This window comes from Octopus sinensis, linkage group LG5 (genome assembly GCF_006345805.1).
Source record: "Octopus sinensis linkage group LG5, ASM634580v1, whole genome shotgun sequence".
Lineage (NCBI taxonomy): Eukaryota > Metazoa > Mollusca > Cephalopoda > Octopoda > Octopodidae > Octopus > Octopus sinensis.
This window is the reverse complement of record NC_043001.1, coordinates 42,287,509-42,303,877: the sequence shown is the minus strand read 5'-3', so window position 1 is coordinate 42,303,877 and position 16,369 is coordinate 42,287,509. Positions and strand designations below refer to the sequence as shown.

Sequence of the window (16,369 nt, the reverse complement as noted above, 5' to 3'; positions counted from 1 at the left end):
GGTACAACTTATGAAGTTAGGTAATTGGAGCAGCAAGCTTTGGCCCCATTTGCATAAATATATTATTAGATGTTGCTTGTTCATTATTTGTAGTGAAGAGCTACATGCTGACATTAATTTACCTCATAAGTTTAGTTAAGTAGCACACTGCACATGTCATTGCCTTTATATATATATATTAACTCTCTTACTGCAAAAGATACTGTGAAAACTTATTTTTCAGATGGTTATCTTTCTTAAACAGATGGATGGTGCTAAATAACGCAGGTATTTTGTAAAGTATAATTGTTCTTGCTGAGCAACCAATGTGTACCATTTTAACAAAACTTAACCTTGAATGGTAAGAAATCAATAGTGCCTAGAATAAGTTTGGAGCACATCTTGTAGGTAATACCAGAAATCAGGAAGAATAGCATTCTTGTTAAACTTCAATATTTTGTTGAATACGGGAGTTTTTAATTAAGCTTAAAATGTGCTTAATCTTCACTTGTATTTGTAGAATAAATCCAAAAGTTAGTGGTGCTATATGTCTGTTGTTCATATTTTTATATATTATCACACCAATCTGGAATATATATTTCTTATAACTTCAGAAAATATTAAGGCATCTTGGCCAGAAAACATTATTTACAAAGAACACCTACAGTTTTATTCTATCCTGTTTAGTTTAAATGTAAAGAGGATATTTTGTGGCACACTTTTATGGCTATGGATAGGTTTGTTTTAATATAGTTATTTAATATTACTTGTCCTTCTCATTAGGTCTCTTTACATTTATATACATGGAGCTTAATTTTCTTGATTTTTTTTTTATTTATAGTACTTTATTGTTTTCCTGCAAGATTTTCTGAATTTTTTCCCTTCCAGCTTTCCATTTGACTAAATTCATTTGAAAAATTCTAGTTTGCTTTGTCATATTTTCAGAGATAGATTCTGATTCCTTTCATAGTCTACTGTCTTTTCCAAAGATGTTCTTTTATTTTTCGAAATCGATCAACATCAATGGAAATTGCAGCTGTGATACCAGTGCCGGTGGTACGTAAGAGAACCATCCGAACGTGGCCGTTGCCAGCATCTCGAGCTGGTGATACGTAAAAAGCACCATCCGATTGTGGCCGTTTGCCAGCCTTGTCTAGCACGTAAAAAGCACCCACTACACTCACGGAGTGGTTGGCGTTAGGAAGGGTATCCAGCCGTAGAAACATTGCCAGATCAGACTGGGTCTGGTGCAGCCTTCTGGCTTCCCAGACCCCAGTTGAACCGTCCAACCCATGCTAGCATGGAAAGCGGATGCTAAACGAAGATAATGATGATGATGACTACATTGATTTAGTAAAGATATTATTTTCATTTCAGCTCACTGATCTACCACTTCAGTCTTTTCTCATCTGCTCTGATGTAAAGTTGGATGCAAGGCATTCTAGTGCTTTGCTTTGGACACAGAACCAGAGATGGGGTTTTATCACGTAACTGTTGCCTTTAAGTGGTTATTAAATTTGTTGGAAATAGGGGCCATATTTGCCACATTGGATTATGCAGTCTTAGATATGCAATATTCAAGAGATAGATGGGACAGGAGTATCCTATTTTGCTACACCTCATGATTCAATAACCTCTTATATATAAGGAGAATATCATTTGATCTAAGCATATTTTATTCCCTTGGCCACTATGGCTCATCATTTCACTGTATTGAAACTAGTAAATTAATGGTACAACTAATGAATTTATAGGAAAACAATTCTGTTTAGGTATTATATCCACTTTTTAAAAATAACATGACCAAGTTAGGCTATGCTTTCTCTTGTTAAAAATTTTTACGTTTTACCTCATGAATATTATTTTTGTCTGTGAAGTCAAGTTCTATCTTAAATATTGAAAGTTGAACTTTATACGTGAGTTATTCAATCAGGCCTATATTTATTCATTTATTTATTGCAAAGCAGGTGGGATTGTTGTTAGCTACATGTTGGCTTTCTACTAATAGATCAGCTCATGACTCCCGCAATTTTTCTTTCTGGGTTTGAAATCATTTTTTATTTATTTAAATTAAATTTATTTGAACGCAAATCATAGAAATGTCACAAAGATTTTCTCTTGTCAAGTACCTTTGCGTCAGCAAATGGAGAGAATTTCTTATTATTTGTCTAGTTAAAGGCAATGAGCTGGCAGATTTTTTAGCACTCCGAGCAAAATGCTTAGCAGCACTTCGTCTGTCTTTATGTTCTCAGCTCATATTCTGCCTTTCGTCCTTTCAGGGTCGATAAAATAAGTACCAGTTGAGCATTGTAATCGCTTTCTTCACTTTTCTGAAATTGCTGGCCTTGTGCTAAAATTTGAAACCAATATTTGTTTAGTCAAAGGTAAATAACTCTTGTCGGTTTCTTTTTAAAAGTGAAAATAGCGAAGTGAGTATTTATCGTTTTATTATTACGCCACAACTACTGCCACGTATCGGTTAGTTTGTACTATCATTGCTGATCTCTGCAACATATGTACATTTAAGGGTAACAATCTCGTCTTAATCTCCATACAGCCCTTGTTCCAAGATGTAGCTGAAATTTCTGAGCTGCTGTTCGAGTAAATTCAGTAAATTACGTAAATAATATGAGAAAGAGAAAAAATATGGTGAGTAATGTGTCAAAATCGGACTACTTATTCGTTGAAGCGTGGATTTTTAAACTCCGTTTTTAACTATTTTTCTTAGTCTAGCTTGTTTTTTTTAAGACGAAGTACCTCCGATCTGTATGTTTTGAATATCAGACATTCATGATCTGATCGTGTGTGTGTGTGTATATATATATATATATTATATATATACACACCTACATATATATATAAAGTAGTTTTTAAAACCAGTAATTTTATATTATACTGATTTTAAAAGTTAAATGAAAAAGAAAAGAAGTAAATTTGCAAAATTCTGAATCACATTTTTGAAAGCAAAAATTCAACAAATTCGATTACATGTAAATAAAATTTTAAGGAGAGGTTAAAAATTCACACTCTTCAACGAATTATACGCTTAAGCTAAAATGATCGTTAATCGACTTAAGTGGTAAAATAATTAGATTAAAAACTCGCTTGTAATTTCAGATTTAAAATTCTTTCCAAGATGCCTTGTCTTTAGTTGTAATTTTATTTTCATGATCAATGCATTACAGGAATATAAGACGACCTCAGAACTTAACTGTTACTTTATTTACCGTTGAAGCTTAAAAGGCAAAGTTGACCGCAACAAGATCTTAACTTAGAATTTTAGGAGATTTATTTATTTATTTGTTTTACATATAATTTTGATACATTTTACATTTGAATGATCATAATTATTTAATATATTTTATTTGAAAACTATATGAAACCGATGAAAGAAACGGTTTCCTATTTAAATGTTTATCTTTTGCTTTTTGCCACATAAACTGCATGATTTGTGGTATTTTCAATAACTGGGTCCACAAATTTCAGCCCATAATTTACAATTTGGTATATACATACACACATATATATATCCGCCTACTTGAAAATTTTGATGACTCTGACACATTCCAATAGACTATGGATGAATACTTTGATGATAAAAGCTATCACAATGGACTGTGGATGAGTTATTTTGATAAGAGCTGCCTGTCTGATGTCTCGAATTACGATCTCATATCAAATTATCTTGCCATAAAAGTACAACAGATTATATATATATATATATATATATATATGCACACACACAAACAAAATAATGTTCTGGTTTCATGTAAACTACACAATCATATTAACGTTATTATTAGGTATGCTATGGATTTCTGTGGAATTGGTATGGATGTTGCACCAATGAACTATGCTAATCTTATTAATTAATTTCTTATTCCCAAATTTTGTCATCCCGAAGGTAATCCCTAATCCCCATTTCATTTAAATAGTGTTAAGATGGCTACTGTCAAAGAACTATTCACCTCGTGTATCGCAAGTGAAATTGCGAAAATAATTCATCGCTTATCATCATTTTCTGTGTACGTGGGTTGTTGCTTCGATCACATGTTACAGTGTTAAAAACGAAAGCACTCAATAATTCAAATATTCATGTATGACCCAAAGTATTATAATTCCATTTGCAAGAGTGGTATACTGGTAGAAACATTAGTGTGTCGCACAAAATGTCTCTTGACATTTCTTCCGACTTTTCACACATCTGAGTTCAAATCTCACTTTAGTCAATTTTGCCTTTCACTCTTTCGACGTCTACCACTCTTATTCGACTAATCCCCACGCTATCTTCAAGTCCTGTGCAACAGCTGTTTGCCCATTCACATTTAGGGGCTTAATTTAACCCCCTTTTTGTGTGTTCACTCTTTAGATTAGGTCTACTTGGGAGAGATCAGTCGTATACTCTGAATTTGCAGTTTTTTTTTTTTTTAGCTGCATACTGCCATTAGCTAGTATTTTGTTGCAACGTTATTTGCTGCCTTCAGTTGCGTTGCTGCAAAAGTATTATGTTCGTTGCATACTTTCGAATTTTTATGACGTGAAATAGAATATACAGCAGATTTTATCTTCTTTCTTTTACTTTTTACTCATTAGATTACGGTCATACTGAGGCACCACCTTGAAGGTGTCGTCAAACAAGTCGACCCCTGTACTTATTTTGTAAGTTTGGTACTTGTTGTGTCGTTCTCTTTTTGCTGACTGTAAACGAATCAACATTGGTTGTCAAGCTATGATGGGGGATAAACACAAACACATAGAGTCTAATGAGCTGTCCACAAAACTGCGGCTTTCGAGGATGCGAAACCATTGGTCATTCAATGGCCAGACTTGAACTTCAGTGCTTTTAGAGAGCAGTCGCCATATTCCCTTGCATATCGGCTACGTTTGATAAGCGTAATTATATAACTGGATTGTTACTTAACAATCCAATTGGTAAGACCAGCCGTGATGGATACTTAATACTATAAAATCTGGATAATATATAGATATATAAAGGCGGTGAGCTGGAAGAGACGTTAGCACGCCGGGCGAAATGTCTAGCGGTATTTCGTCTGTCTTTACGTTCTGAGTTCAAATTCCGCCGAGGTAGACTTTGCCTTTCATGCTTTCTGGGTCGATAAATTAAGTACCAACTACGATCGATTTAATCGACTGGCTTACTCTCCAAAAATTTCGGGGCTTGTGCCTAGAGTAAAAAAGAATATATATATATGACGGGCTTCTTTCCGTTTCCGTCTACCGTATCCACTCAGAAGGCTTTGCCCGGGGCGATAGTAGGAGACACTTGCCTAAAGTGTCACACATTAAAACTGTTCCCGGAGCCACGTGGTTGGGAAGCAAACTTCTAACCACACAGCCACGCCTGCGCCTATTTTGAATACATTATTAATCTTCATCATTTCTTAATTCAAGGGCATCAAAAGACGTAAGTTCATTTCTGAATATTGATTGTTTCGATAACTATCTTATAGTATAGTTAGAGTTGTGGGTTGATATATGTGGCATTAATGTACTAAATCAGACACATTTTGCAACAGTTGACTATTAGTAGGGATTGCCGTAGTCACGTGGCTTGTTTGTTTCTGTAGCAACGCAAATTTTGAGGTGGTAACGGTTTGTATGACGGAAATTACCGGGAAAAAAATGACAGAACATAACATCAGAGCAAAATAATGTGGATGGGATACTTTATCTGAATTGAGAAGAGCTAGAGTTCAGATAGTTTGAGCGAAGAAATGAGTAAAGCATTTCGATGACAACTATTTTCTGTCACGAATAAGTTATGAGTCCTAATGTTAGTTGAAGTTCTAAAGAAAATCAAGGCCACGCTGTTCTTGGTAACTGGAAGATATGTTTGTTGTGAAAGTTCCAGATAGTTGTTTAATCAGTTTAAAAGAAACATATCATAAGCAGCCATAGTGTGTGTGATACCGGAAGAAGATGTAAGGGACATAACTACTTTTATAGACATGCAGTTCGTCTTATTTCCTTAATTGGATTAACATCATGTTGACCTTGACCTTGGGTACAGAACGGAAGTGACGTAGCAGCAGCGCTTGGAAGTATTTTAGCAGCCGGTATAAATGTGTATTAAGGCGGCGAACTGGCAGAAACGTTAGCACACCGGGCGAAATGCTTAGCGATGTTTCGTCTGTCTTTACGTTCTGAGTTCAAATTCCGCCGAGGTCGACTCTGCCGTTCATCCTTTCAGGGTCGATAAATTAAGTACCAGTTGCGTACTGATTTCGATCTAATCGACTGGCTTACTCCCCAAAAGTTTCGGGTCTTGTGCCTAGAATAAAAGCGGATATAAATATATATATTTCGGTCCTTGTGTAAGTCATTTCACTGCAGTTATGTTGGGGCACCGCCTTGAAAATTTTTTGTCGAACGACTCGACCTTGGTCCTTTTATTAAAGTCTAGTACTTTGTCGTTCTTCTTTGCCAAACTGCTAAGTTACAGAGACGTAAACACACCAATACTGGTTCTCAATCAGTGGTGGGACACACGTGTATGTGTATACGATGGGCTTTCCGACTACCATATTCATTCACAAAGCTTTAGTTGGCCAGAAGCTATAGTAAAACATACTTGCCCAAGGAACCTCGTTGTGGGACTAAACCTTGAACCACTTGCTTGGGAAGCATACAGTCTTTGGGCTGCTTGCATACTGGGTGATCGCCTTGAAGGGTTTCAATTGAACGAATCCACCCCCAAATTCTTTTTAAAGTTTGGTACATATACTATCAGTCTCTTATACTAAACTGCTAAGTTACGGGGACAGACACATACACACGTGTGTGTATGTATGTATCTTTATATATACATATATATATATATATATATATATATAGTGAGAAAACGGTATAGACGATTTGTTTTGGAGTCTAATAATACCATGTACGCCTATGAAGATTTACAAACATACTTTCCCAGTGATACTCTGTTTACCTACCATTATAAACAATACCAAATGTTTTTTCTCAAACCTTTCATAATGTGATACAAGTCTTTGGTGTAGCAATTGCATGCGGCTGAAGAGGGCTTTTGAACTATCTGTTATGTCTATTATGCATTAATGTAAGAATAAGTTGTTCTATAAAGCTCGAAACATATGTACCACAACATCCTTTGTGTCCTGTTTTTCATTTATTTCATTTGATACATATATATATATATCCTATAACTTATAAAACTAACAGTCGCCTACTTGTTTTTATTGTATGAGGTGTAGGCTGGGTTGCACTGAACTTGAATGAGAGGAGTAAGATAGAAGTTAAGTTAAAGAATCTAAATTTGTAAATTTCTATGCAGTGGGTGGGGCTTGGATCTATTCCATCACATGCACGGATTTTTTAATTAATTGTTTTTTAACTAAACACTTTGAAACTTCGGATACTGGTAGAATGTGTCACGATAGATCTTGGGGCTTGGTGAAAGATTACTCTGTTATGTTGGATACATACATACTGAAATACATAGAAACATGCATGCACATACACACATACTAATACATATATATATATATGTGTGTAACTTTAAAATGCTAATGAAGCAAAAAGGAGATGGGTGTGAGGAACATGTAGGTTTAAGGACATAGGTGGTTGTTGAGTTAACAACAGTTGTTCACATGCACATCTTAAATATAATAAAATGCAATGTGCCTCTCATAACTGTAATGAGCAAGTAGGCTATTTTTGAAGAGTAAGAAGTAATAATATTGATGTAACCTGGGCAGCTGAGTGAAGTGGGAAAGGGTTGGTAACAGATAAAAGTAAGTGTGAAGTGGTAGTGAGATGCATACTTCTGTCCATGACACACGCAATTTCGTACGTACATAACAGATCGTTATATCTCTCTTTCCAGCTCCTATTTCTCACTTATTCTCTCTCTCTTTCTACTCATACACTCGCAAGCCCAAATCACAGCAGATGAAGACTAAAGAAAATGTTTATATGTGTGATGTATATACAATCATGTCTAATGAAAAATCCTTGATGAAGTTACTCGATCCGCTAGAAATAACCAAACCTCCCTCAATGTCACAGACTGCCATCTTCAGAAATCGAAAGACACATTGAATAGATATTTTAGATCATGTTTGCTGTGGAGCTAAAAAGCATGTACATACATATATTTATGGCATTAGATACATACAAACACATATATTTACAATTAACTCTCTCTCTCTCTCTTTATCTATCTATCACTTTCTCTATCTATTTATCACAAGTTTCTATTTTCCTGTTTGTGACTTATTGTTTTTTATTCTATATTTCCTCCTTCTCTCTCTTTGTCTTTCATCTTTCATATCACTTACTCACTCACACATACACACTCTCTCTCTTTCACCCACCTCATATACTCACAAAAGACAGAGTTTAAACCAAAATTATCCAGTAACAACTGAAGTATTCTCTTTTTTTATTTTGCATTTATAAGCGGGCGTAAAGTATTTATCATCTGCTAATTGTTTAGAGTCTCATCACTCTTGTTTCACAAAGAAAATGTCTAAAGTCAACATTGAAGGTGAAGTACCTTCAAGTCATTGATAGAAATATTCATTTTTTTTTACTACTTATAAAATTATACTCAGCCAATCACCTATCGTGAAGTTAGAATGATTTCTGAACTGGAAATTGATATCGTTTGGACTCTTATCAGCTTTCAGTGTTATAATCATCGGTTGCCATTCTCTTCTCGAAGAAGCTATTTAAACTTTGAACAAAAAGTAAAGTACCTTTTTAAATTCATTGAAAGAATATTGAGCAAAACATCAACTTATCTCCTTTATAAAGTCATAGGTGATAACTGCATTTTCTAAACTGTCACTCTTGCTCAAAACAGCTGTTATTTTTACTGGTTGATTTATGGGAGAGATGCAATTATACACAAAATACCTATTTCTTTATTACCCACAAGGGGCTAAACATAGAGGGTACGAACAAGGACAGACAAAGGTATTAAGTTGATTACATCGACCCCAGTGCGTAACTCGTACTTAATTTATCGACCCCGAAAGGATGAAAGGCAAAGTCGATCTCAGTGGAATTTAAACTCAGAAATTATACACAATATACCCTTGATTCTGTCTGTCTCTGAAATGCCTTTCATATTCAAATAAGCTACAGTTCTCAGTAATATTCAGCTATGTCTTTAAATGAATATCAGGAACAAGCTTTGTCTGTTTATATATATAAAGATTTGGTGATACAAACATAAGTTTGTCAGATGGGAGTGAGGCAAAATTAGCAACCTGGTTAAAATGAGTAATTTCTGATTTCTCGTTATTTTCTCCCTACCCATTCGAAATCATTACATTGCTAGTATTGCATCATCTTTCAGAGTAAAAATTGGACAGCATAGTTGTTGAAATTGAGAAAGTTTGAAACAGTCAAGTGACATGTACTCTTTATTATTATTATTATTTTTTTTTTTTTTTCAAGAAATATTTCCTCAACATTGATCTGATTGTAGTTGAGGTTACTAGTAAAATATCTGGATAATTTTTGGTTTCTAACATTCAGTATTCTTTTCTCTGTTGGATACTAAGTCAATCTTTTCCCAGACTAATGACTGATAATTTTCAATTTTCAAAAAATAATGTTTAAAGTGGAGTAAAATAAGTAAAGGCTAATTTCAGTAATTTCTTCTTTTTAAGGCGGCAAGATAGCAGAACTGCTGGTACGCCAGGCAAAATGCTTAGCAACATTTCGTCCATCTTTACATTCTGAAGTCAACTTTGCTTTTCATCCTTTCGGGGTCGATTGAATAAGTACCAGTCAAATACTGGGGTCAGTGTAATCAACTAACCTCCACCCTCATCATTTCTTCTCTTTAATTGCATGCTGCGAAAATATATCATGAAGAAGCCGTAGAGAATCTTTTATGTTTTTTTAATTTGGTCAAGTTTTGTTAATTTCATATCATGTATCATTTTTCCATGATCCTCTTTCATCTGACCTAGATATTTAAAATTTTTGTTGCATTTTTGATTGTTCTGATGTTTAAGGATGGATATTGATTTGTTTATTTTTACAATACAAAATTAGGGTACCAGACGCATCAATTAATAATGATGATCAAAATTGAATTGTTCAATCAGTTTCCAAGTTCTTGGTCTTCATAGTGATACACATTCTGGATTTCATCAAAGGATTAGGATTGTTGAATGCAGGCATAGTTATAGTGACAGGAATAAAGTAGCCTTGATCTTATTTTGTGACTTTGTTGAACCAGAGCTTGTTATTTATTGCTTCAGTTTGGACTAGCCCTATGTTCTAACTTGCATGATTTGACGTTTGTCATGTCAGAGGAGAACTAGTTCTCTTGTAGAAAGAACTCTTTGTGAGGTGCCACATTGACCCAGTATTTAGTAATGGCTGTACAGCATGTAGAGCATCCCTCAACATGGTGTCCTGTCATGAAATGTTTAATATTTTCCATTTTTAAAAGCTAAGTTTACATGATTCTGAATACCTTTCTTATTATGAATTTTCTGTGGTTGGCGTTAGGAAGGCCATCCAGCTGTAGAAACTTTGCCAGATTAGATTGGAGCCTGGTGCAGCCTTCTGGCTCACCAGTCCTCAGTCAAACCATCCAACCCATGCCAACATGGAAAGCGGACGTTAAACGATGACGATGATGATTATATGAGGTCGTATGAGTAGGGATTATGTTGGTTTGTTAAAATCCTATGACTTTTAGGAACTACATCAGCTTCATTGACATGAAGGAGGCTTCCTCTGTCTGAATAAATAAATGATAGCATTCTAAAAATAGAGATGAATTAGACATCTTCTAACAACAGAGTTATTTGTGTTGTGGCATAGGTTGACAAACAGAAATATAAATAAAAAGTAACCAATTATAATTACACAATGCACACTCACTGTACTTCTTTGACATATAATACAAAGTTATGTACATCTATTAGGTGGAGCATTCTTCTTATATCAGAACATACTAAGGAATTATGTAGTAATTCTAAATTCATTGATGTTGAAGTAGTAGTGCCATTGTGAGACAGACTGATCAGTTAAAATTTCTCCAAGCCCCTAGCTTGTTAAGACTTGTTTAAGGACATTGATAAAAATGACACTAGACTACCACATTTTGATAATGTAACAGCAATAGTTTTATCAGTAGCATTTACTTCAACTGTAAATAGGAAATAATTGTTGATAGCAGCTACAGCTGCCTGGTTATATGACTTTTATAGAATTTATACTTTTAGAATTATAAAATTTTCAGACAGATACATATTTTGAACTAACTAATAGCCTGAGTTTTAAAAAAGAAGAAGGCATCAAATTTATTTTTATTATTCTATCCATTTTGTTTCAGTAATTGATAACTTCTAAATTGAATAAACTGTTGTGAAACAGAAAGTTCAAATAATACTCTTTAATCAATTTAAAAGAGATCTATATTACTGGTAGCTATAGCCTGTGTTTCCAAAAGATTTAAGGAACACAACTGCTTTTATAAGTAAGCAACTCTTCCCAGGGTTCATTGTGATATGTGGAAGTGACTAAACTTTACTAAGTCGATGGGTGTGTACAATGTACTGAAATTTGTGTATTCAATAATTGTGGCTATGACAAACCAAGCAGAGTTTATGTTGCAAAAAGCAAAGCAAATATGTAAAAATGTGTGCAACCCACCATAGGAAATTTTATTAGTAAAATAAACAATTATTGATATAAATGAAAGGGTGACAGCTTTTTGTAAAACCATTGGACTTGTTCCTTTAAGTTGTATAAATGTATACAACTTTACTAATAATGTAAATAATCTGTTGTAAAATGCGGTGATACATTAAATTGAGATTCTAAATTATTCAAACCCAATTGTTAAGAAAGGAACTGCCTGACATTTTTTTATGCCAGTAATGGTTTTTGATTTAGGCATAAGATCAACAGTTTTGAGGAGACTTAGTTGGTACCACCAACCCCAGTACTAGTGTGGTACTTTATTTTATTGACCTCGGTGGGATGAAAGTTGACATTGGTAGGATTTGAAATCAAGAAATAAAGAACCAAAAGAAACCCATATCAGAATTACTACTTCCCCTCTCAGTTATTCATTGTTAACAATAGCATGTAAAAGATGTAGTTTTGAATTGATTGGGAGTAGTCAAGTCCTCTATACATCTAAAGAAAGCAATAAGAAATTATTCTAGAGTCCTTAAACCCCATGGTCATTGGACCATCTTGTTAATAGATTTGGGTTTTGTTGCTGGCTATGAACTACATGTGAAAGCTAGTGCACAGCAGTATATGCTCTGTTGTATCCACTATACTTGAATATTTACTGCCAGATATATTTTGCTTTCATGCAAAGATGGCACAATGATTGTTAATTAAATGAGTTATCAACTCATTACTCTTTGTCTGAAAGTTTTAAACTTATCATTTCTGCCATTGAAACTCTTCAATTATTTCATAATTCATTTAACTACTAGATATGATAATTTATGAATTAAACATTTATTTAACCCTTTAGCATTTAATCCAGCCATATCCAGTCCAAAATATTCTGTTTTATGTTAAAACTGACCAGATCCAACCTCTCACACTTACCCTACAATGTCATTCTAAAAGTATACAAACAACACCATCAAAATATTGATGCTACAAGATAATGAATGCAAAATAATGTAAATAAATAAGCAATACATTTGACAAAGAAATCTGAATGCTAAATGTTCAAATGAAATTGCATCTAAAACTTCTTATTTTGGTAGCATATTACTTTGTTGCTAGAAAAATCTACTGGTTATTGTTGAAAATTATTCAGTTCCCGGAATAATTTAAAACTTAATTATTATTTATCATTTATAATTTTTGATTAGATGTAAAACATTTTCTGTTACTATATTTTGAGATTTATTTTTTATTCTTGCTTTCTCTTTTACAGAGATACCTTGGTGACTTCTGCTTTTCATGTGTATGATTCACCAACAATGTGGTACTTTTTCACTTCTATTTACAAAGCATTTTACTGAAACAAGTGAAGAAAATAGTTGTCCCTCAATCTTAATATATGGTGAGTTTGCTTGAGTTTATTATAAATTAAGAAGTGGGATTTAAATGCTCTTCTACCTTCAAAAAAAAAACGCATTTAAATTAGTCATTTCATATTTTTGCTCTAGTTCTGTAATATAGTATATTTTTATATATATTACATTATTGACTTCTAGTATGTATTTCCTCATGCTGCAATTCTGTTATAAGTAAAATGTTAACTAATATATAACAGGTGATGGGAATATACTTTTGCCATTGTTGCTATATAAATACAATAACCATAATTTTACATATTTAAAATTTCATTGTGCCTATAAAATAAGGAGATGAATAAAAAATGTTATCAATAACAATAATACTGTTTAGCCATCAATTCATTGCAGCTGTATTTCTACCTCATATTAACAGTAGCAAAATTATATTTTTAACGTTGTTAATATATAGTAACAAGGGAGATAAATCCAATAAAATCAGAGTGACGGAAATTCTGCCAATTATATTAATAGATTATCATCACCATAATTATTTTAGCGTCCCCTTTTTACATACTGACACAAGTTGGGCAGGTCTACTCTATTGTATATCACTAATTGACTTGATTTTTCATCATCTTATTTGTTAGACCCACCATCCTGCTAGCTAACCCCACAACTTCTCACATTTTCTATAGTTATCATACAACACTTTGCAATCATTGTCCATTTATATCATGTTCATATTAGCACGGTTGTCTCTTTCGCATTAATTGATTGGTGCTTTTAATGCCTAGCTACTTTTTTGGTGCACTTGTACAAATTACATATACAAGTAACAAATTACATATACAATAGGTGCAGGAGTGGCTGTGTGGTAAGTAGCTTGCTAACCAACCACATGGTTCAGGATTCAGTCTTGGGCAAGTGTCTTCTGCTATAGCTTTGGGTCGACCAAATCCTTGTGAGTGGATTTGGTAGACGGAAACTGAAAGAAGCATGTCGTATATATGTATATATATATGTATGTTTGTGTGTCTGTGTTTGTCCCCCTAGCATTGCTTAACAACCAATGCTGGTGTGTTTACGTCCCCGTCACTTAGCGGTTCGGCAAAAGAGACCGATAGAATAAGTACTGGGCTTACAAAGAATGAGTCCCGGGGTTGATTTGCTCGACTGAAGGTGGTGCTCCAGCATGGCCACAGTCAAATGACTGAAACAAGTAAAAGAGTAAAGAGAGTAAGTGAACTAACAGGATTATGTATGAGGGTGTGATGATGTATGGTGATGGGACAAGGATGTTGAATAGAGAACTGTTGTGGGATTGAAATGAGTTGATGATCATCTGTGGTATGTGTAATGCGAATTTGATTGAAACATGGAGCACTATTGAGCTGAAAGAGAACATAGTGTTGGAGATGTGATTCAAATTGATAGTATCTCACAAGTTAAAAAGTGGCATGTGCTAGCAGTAAAAGGCACTTTCAGCAAAGAAAATCAGAGAGAAAGTGGAAAGATTACATCTGAATATATTGGGTATTAATTTTGAGACAAGAGAAATATTAATATGCCACATTGCAAACCCATCCAGTGTCTGGAAAGCTGGATATTAGAAACCTGATGCATATCTACAAAGTACCTCTGTTATTATTATTGCACCTTTACCTGATATCTTACTGAAGGTGCCATTGCAATAAAATCTTGATTTAAATTATCAAAATTTACTTTGAGTAGTTTTTTTTTAATTGTAAATTGGCAAAATGTAGTCAGAAAATCCAAGGACTGGAATGATTTTTACAATTTACAACTTTTACCAATTTATCTAATATACTTCTTATTTTATTTTATTATCAGATTCAATTATGCCACCTGATTTTTCTGATCAAAGAAAGAAACAAATGTTGAGCAAAGTAATGACTTTCAAATACAGAAGAAAATCATAAGAAAATGAATCATTTTGGAGAGTGTTTGGAAAGAGCCTATAGGCAACATAATTTGGGGGTATCTCTGGATTGTGATTTTTCAATTCTTATTCTTGAAAGGAACTTGAAAAAAAGAATTCAGTTATTTACCCTTCTGTGTGTTGTTAAAAGATGAGTTTTCATATGAACACAAAATGTATTAACATTTTATTGCAATTCTTTTATTTTGCTCCTTTACTTTTAATGTATTCTTTCACAAAAACAGCATAGAACTGTATTGTGCATTTGAGGTCGACGTGTTTCCCATAAATATAGGAATAAGTGAGAGTGCTGATGGTTTTTCAGTTTCGGGTTTGAGGCCAGATATTATTAGGCAATTGAAAGAGATTCAGTTCATCAGTTTAAAAGACTCTTCTGCTACCTGTCCTTACCATTATTTCATCGGTTCTAATTCTCTGAAATGCATTTGATTAGTACAGCTTTTAATCATTATCAAAAGGTTTGTATGTTATGTGTATTTAAACTGGATCAACCCTTCATGGAATACAACTCTCTTTCTTCTCTAAATATGACTATATAGCTTATGTATCTGAAATGTATGTGTTTTTTAAGCAACTATTTCAGAGGCCAACAGTCAATATAGGGAAATTTTTGGTTATCTTTATTTCCCTTTGATTTCTGCCTAGTGTGTTCTGTCAATTTATAAATAATAATTCATTATTAGCAATGTAAGCAACATTGGTTCAAAATAGCATTCTGTACACGGTCTTGCAGATAAATTGAGACAATTTTTATGATGCATAAAATTTGGTTATAAATACTAAAATAATGGTAATAGATAAATATAATTTTAATGTAATATTTATTACAACAAATGTTGGTATTCCAGAAAATTAATTTTCAATGTTCCAACAGATGAACACCTGCAGGATTAAGTGCACTTATCTACAGTGATGCCAACATTCCTGTTTCTTCACTGTTCATTCTATAATCCATTATGAATACTTTGGAAATCACTATAAAAAGTGCGATACTTTCCGGATTAAAAAGAAGTAGTGTGTGTAAAGTTCCCTATTTTCAAGTGGCCGTCTCTTCGTTCATCGTGTTTTGTCACTTTTTTGGTTTTAATTTGCATTCCCTTCATATCATTACAGGGAAACTATAACAGCAATACTTGGAAACATAGGTAAATCCGGCTGGAGGATGTAATTCTTGTAAAAAGAATTACTGTCTGCACATGAGAACGAAATTTTTTTGCAGCTGCTGCAACCTCTGCTATTTTGATTTTGCATGTTACATGCACCATGCGGGTCTTCAAACTGTTGACACTCAAGTGTGGTGAAGCATTGGACCTTACTTGAAGTACAACCCATAAAAAGTAATGAAGAAGGTTGAGGTCTGGGCTATTACTGGGCCAGATGTTGACCCACGCAAAAAATAGCACTTTCTCACCAAGAAAGGCCT

The 16,369-nt window shown here is 33.8% G+C and overlaps 1 long non-coding RNA gene across 1 annotated transcript; it reads left to right on the top strand.

The window, feature by feature from the left end:
- The first annotated feature begins 2,415 nt into the window (after window positions 1-2,415).
- LOC115212376 lies at window positions 2,416-15,548 on the top strand. Its single transcript, XR_003881712.2, has 3 exons — window positions 2,416-2,628; window positions 12,902-13,030; window positions 14,838-15,548. It is a non-coding gene; the product is annotated as an uncharacterized LOC115212376 (long non-coding RNA).
- The last annotated feature ends 821 nt before the right edge of the window (window positions 15,549-16,369 follow it).